This window comes from Phodopus roborovskii, unplaced genomic scaffold (genome assembly GCF_943737965.1).
Source record: "Phodopus roborovskii unplaced genomic scaffold, PHOROB, whole genome shotgun sequence".
Taxonomy (NCBI): domain Eukaryota; kingdom Metazoa; phylum Chordata; class Mammalia; order Rodentia; family Cricetidae; genus Phodopus; species Phodopus roborovskii.
Window position 1 is genome coordinate 23,882,772 of NW_026125391.1, and position 6,154 is coordinate 23,888,925.

Here is a 6,154-nt window from a genome sequence, read left to right on the forward strand (position 1 = left end):
GTGGTGACCCACCCACCCTACTTCTACCAGGAAATGTCACTAGCTCTGTCTTCATTACCATGGACTTAACTGTCTCTATGATGTTCTGCTTATCTTCTTGGCATGACTGTGAGTCTCAGGTCCTCTGTAGATTACCACAACCATCTCTGCTCCATGATGGCCCATGGTCATATCAGGACTATGTAAATAGATACAGGTGGGAACATTCTGGTGTTTTTTTTTTTTTTTTTCTCAAGATATGGTCCCGGTTGTCCTGGAACTCTCTCTATAGACCAGGCTAGCCTCAAATTCAGAGATCTTCCTGTATCTGACTCCTGAGTGCTAGGAGCAAAGGCATGTGCCACTACTGTCTGGTGGGGAACATTCTTTTCTATCAGAGATAACTGACCTGTTGAGGGTGGGATTTAAGGACGAAAGCAAACACTTTGCCAGAACTCACAATTTAAAATTTGGACTTATTCTCCCCTCCCCTTTGAGCTTGAATTTCAATTCTTTTACTCTAGAGAGTGAAGATTTTCCATTACTTTTACAGGAAATAATATTTACATTTGTGTGACCACATATTATCTACATTGTAAATATTCACATTATATTTAACTTCACGAGGATTAGGGAAAGATTTCCCAAGTATAAAAATAGTGGGAGTAAGGTTACTAAGCTAAAATATGAATATACTTCATTTCATAAAAATGTAATACTTCTCTATAGCAGGAAGAACTGCAAATAAATCCAACTTGGCTGACACATGGGAAAATACTTACAACATGAATAAAAGGTGAAGATTAAGATGCTCGCAAAGGAGGAATTTGTACATAGCAGTGAGAAGAAAAGAAGCTGCCGTTTCACTGTGCACGTGCACAAGACAGGTGTGGCAGTGTGTTCCAGTAATTCTAGCACACAGGCAGGCGAAGCAGGAGCATCATGAGTTTAAGGCCAGCCCGGGCTACATGATGACACCTAGTCTCAGAAAATGAGCAGGCTAGACACAATGGAAACACTGAAAGAGTGTGATGAAGGACTTACACTGTATGATCTAGTGAAGACACTCATATAACAAGAATGCACCAGTGGAACGGGATGGAGAGATCTGGAACAACACTGAATATACCTCATTGTCTGACTTACAGTCAGTGTAGTGGGTAGAAGGCGTCTTACCATTACCTGGTGTTGGGCAAATTAATTATCTGTTTAATATATGAGGTATCTGGGACCCTCCCTACCTGACACCATTCATAAAAATCAATTCTTGACTAAAGCACATAGGTCTAATTGTAAAAAAGCAAACTACAAACTATTAGAGAAAAACATCACAGAAGAGTATCTATCTCCATGCTCTTGGAGTGGGCAAAGATGACTTGAGCAGGTTTATAAAGAGCACCAACAATTTATGACTGTATCGAAGTTCTTGAAACTTCTGTTAATCCAAAGATACTATTAAGAGAATGAAAAGAGGAACTCAGAAACTGGGCAATGATATTTGCATACATATTCAACTTGGTGGGTAGGAAAATAAGCAGATTTGAACAGATGGGGAAATTCATATCAAAACCACAATGAGAGGACTAAATAAAGAGTGTGTGTAAGCACAAAAAATACACATTCATCAGAATAGATAAAATTTTAATGTCTGACAACACCAAGCATTGACAAGGACACAAAGCAACTGTAATCTTTATACTTTGCTAATGTGTACATTGTTAAAGGCACTCTGGACAATTGGCAATGTCTATTAAATCCAAATGTATGTTCCAATAATTGCATCTCTAGGAAACTCTTAAAAAAAAGTAGACATTAATTTTCTAAAAGACATGTTATAGGAAAAGTATTGATAGAAAACCACAATCACACTACTGGACACATAACTGCATGAGTGACATTACCGTGAAGAGGTAACAAAGAACACATTCCCAGCAGGGAGTGTGGCTCACTGATAGAGCCCCCTAGCATGGCCAGAGTACTGGGTTCTATTCCTAGCTGAAATAAAAGAAAAGGAGTAGGTATGTTCCATTTCATCACATTTATAAGACATCTTTTAAGAGTTGTAAACAATCTTTCCTGTAAATCACCTGTTCTGAAAACCATTTTAGCAAAATGAAAAAATGGACCTAGAAGATTTCTAAACTCCAGCTGGGTAATTTGTACGCACTTTTACTGCCAGCACCCAAGATGCAGAGGCAGGCGAATTTCTGTAAGTTTTAGGACAGCCTCCTGGTCTACAATAGTGAGTTCCAGGACAGCTAGGGTTGCACAGTGAGTTCTGGTTGGGGGGGGAAAAAAGGAAGAAAAAAGGAAGAATTGCAGATGCTCATGTAGATTTACATTAAAAATGTATTCATTCCAGGCATTAGTGGCACACAAGTCCGAGCACTCAGGAGGCAGAAGCGGGCGGATCTCTGTCAGTTCAAGGTCAGCCTGGTCTACAGAGCTAATTCCAGGACAGGCTCCAAAACAATACAGAGAAACCCTGTCTCAAAAAAACATTACACACACACACACACACTCATGTAAGGGTTAGTGACAATAACTTGTAGCTGAGAAACATCTATGATGGAGAAGTAGTGACAAATTTTGCTGTATATGCATGCCACTGATGAATGCAATAGCTCAGATGTGGACTGTGTGAGAGATGTGGTCTTCAGCGTGGTTCTCATAACAGGTGGTGAAACCCTTCAGATGTGCTTAATGGGCAGGTCTAGGGATTGGGCTTATTCCCTCAAAGAGGATAGTGTGTCTCCACCCTCTTTTTCCTTGTTGAATCCTGGTCACGAAGACAGCATCTTTTCTTTAAGACAAGCTCCTTGACATGGTTGATGTATTATCGTACCACAGGCTCAAAGCAACAATGGACAACTGACCATGAACCGCAAACTCCAAGCCATCAGCCAAATAAACTCTGCTCTTTTGTGACTTCAACTTCCAAGATAGTTCTTGTGTGTGTTTTCATCTGTGTTTTACATGCATGCACACTTGTACTATAAATGTGTGTGTGTATGTGTATGTATAGTGTATTATGTTAGTATATATAGGCGTGCATCACATAAATACTTTCCTATTTTTCATTTTTTCTTCTAACATTAAATCATGAGTATTTGCAGTAATTTGAATGACATGTCCCCCATAGGCTCATATATGTGAATATTTAGTCATCAGGGAATGGAACTGTGTCTGTGGGCCTGGATGTGCCACACACATGTATAAAGGTCAGAAAATGACTTTCTGGGTTCTTACCTTCTACAGTGGCTTTCAGAGATTGAACTCAGTTTCTTGCCGGCTTATTGGGTGTATTTCTGCATCCTATAACTCTTACACACACAAGACACTGCAGCACTGGCCTTCAGGAGATTGAGAAAATTGTGGTAAAGGGCCTGGTGTCATCAAAAGAAAGGAAAAAAGATGTCCTCAATTACTTTACACATCAATGACAGAGTCTGAAAGATCACACCATGATATTTGTTCCACAATGTAAAATTTGCAAACTGGGTGTGGTGGTTCCTTCCTGTAATCCTGGCCCTCCGGAGAAAGAAGCCATTCTGGGCTACACAGGGTATTTGAGGCCATCTGGCGCTACATGAACTCCTTTGTCAAAAAGGAAAAAAAAAAAAAAAAAAAAAAACAAACAAATAGACAGAAACAACATGGTCTAGAACGGTTTCAGAAATTCTGCCCTACCTCAAGGCAGAAGTTGTTTAACACTGTTTTTGAAAGTCAAGCCATATATGTGAACAGTACTTTTGTTTGTCTGTTTGGTTGGTTGGTTTGGTTTGATTTATTGAGACAGGGTTTGGCTTGGTAGAGCAGGCAGGCCTGGAACTCACAGAGATCTGCCTGCTTTTGCCTCCCAGGTGCTCCCAGGTGCTGGGGTTAAATGTGTATGTCACCATTCCTAGCTTTAACATCAATTTCATGTAAAATTTTTTACCTGCAGAGATGGCTTTAAGGTAAAGAGCAATGGCTGCTCTTCCAGAGGACCTAGATTAAATTTTCAGAACCCAAGGGTGGCTCACAACTATATGTAGCTCCAATCCCAGGAGATACAATGCCCTCTTCTGGCCCATGAGGATATGTAATGCACATATCCATACAGGTAAAACATTCATACCCATAAAACATGTGTTCCTGGGGATGCATGTTTCACAATATGCTGTGGGAACTGGTTCTCGCCTTCCCTCCTCTGATTTGGTAGCAAGTGCCTTTACCCACTGATGTATCTCTTAAACATCGATTAAAAAAAAATAAAAATCAAACAATATAATCCAAAGACTAATTGACTTCATAACGAGGAGTGATGGTAGGAAAATATTTATCATTTTTTAGTTTTTTCCTTTTTTTGAGACAGGGTTTCTCTGTGTAGCTTTGGAGGCTGTCCTAGACCAGGCTGGTCTTGAACTCACAAAGATCTGCCTGCAGCTGCCTCCCGAGTGCTGGGATTAAAGGCGTGTGCCACCAATGCCTGGCCCTAGTTTTTATTTTCGATAATGAAATAAGTGAATTTAAGAGCTGAAGACAGTGTGTATATGTACAGTAAAAACTCTGCGGTTTGTAACATAAAATAGTTGTGGATCTGAGCTAATGTGTTTCAGACAGTGTCATTAGCATCGTGTGTCAGGCACACTGCAGCGTGCACATGATGTGTTGTCAGTGCCCTGGCTGCAGCCAAGGCCCACAACATGGCACCAGAATCCCCTGGAACACTGACAGAAGCCCAGTGGGTTTATTTTAAACTAATTTTTGGCCTTTGTGCATTCAAAAACCCTTTAGTGTTGTCAGCTTTTTCACTACCCCAAATTCAGTTATGCATCCCCTGGGAGGGTCGTAGGGGTGGGTAGTGATTCCAGAGGGTGGAGAGATGGCTCAGTGGTTAGGAGTATTTGCAGTTCTTGTAAAGAACCACATGTTACCTCACAATCAAGTTCCAGGGCATCTAACCGTCTCTTTTGGATTTTTCTAGCACCAGGTATATAAGTGGTGCACACACATACATGAAAGCAGAACCCTCAGACATGTTTAAATTTTTTTTTTTTTTTTAGAGTTTCTCTGTGTAGCTTGGGCTGTCCTATAACTCACTCTATAGACCAGGCTGTGCTCGAACTCACAGACATCCGCCTGCCTCTGCCTTCTGAGTACTGGGACAAAAGGAGTGTGCCACCACTGCCCTACCAAAAATCGATTTTTTTTTTTAATCTTACTACCAACAGCAAACAGGTGGCAGTGGTGTCATACCCCTTTCATCTCAGCACAGCCACGTGGGTCTCTATGAGTTTGAGGCCACCCTGGTCTTTTCCAGGAGAGTTAGGGCTAAGTAGAGAGTGTGTCTCAAAAAGGAAACTGTGTCCTAGAATAAGGGCTTCAGAGAACTCAGTAGCAGCATTGTATGAGGAAGAAGGGCAGTGCCCTCCAGCTGACTGGAGAAGAATGGATGGAGACCTGAAAAAAAAAAAAAAAAAAACCTAGGAGATAGAGATGTGAGATGTTAGGACCAAGAGCCCACGGCTGGCCCTGGTTTTAGACATGGGTGTCAGCGTATCAGCCACAGTAGTCAGACATGACTGTCCTTTCCTCGACCATGTCCATTCCAGGAAAACAGGTTGTCTCATCATCCTGCAGTGAAACCTGTGTGGAGCCATGGGATGTTACATGGATCCCAGTCATGCTTCCAGCACATCCCTGAGTCCCTCCAGCTAACTTCTGATTGGTTCCTTGTCATGAAGAAGGTATCTGACTTCCTAGTGACTAGAGCAGGCCCAGCAAGGTCAGACATGTGCTGAATCAGAGGTGTACATGTCTTTCCTGCAGCCTGTCATGGCTTCTAAAGCAGGGGGCTGGTCCCTTCACAATGTTAACTACTTTGTCCCTAGAAGGCTGCACACTTACCAAAGTGTGCCAAATTGTCACCTTTCTCAGGCTGATCCTGGAAAATTGTGTATGACTGTGATTTTGTGTTTCTGATGGCTACTCCATCAAGTTTTCTGGGATGTCCTATACTTCCAAATTTACTCTTACCATCTGACCTCCGTCCTCAAGCAAAATTCTCATGTTCTCTTTGTTTGGGTAGCAATTAACCATCAAAAGAAAAAGAAGCCAGCCACTTTGTGAAAAATGTTGGGAATTCCAATAAGAATTTTAGGGTTTTAATTTTAATTTCAACAAAATTAAA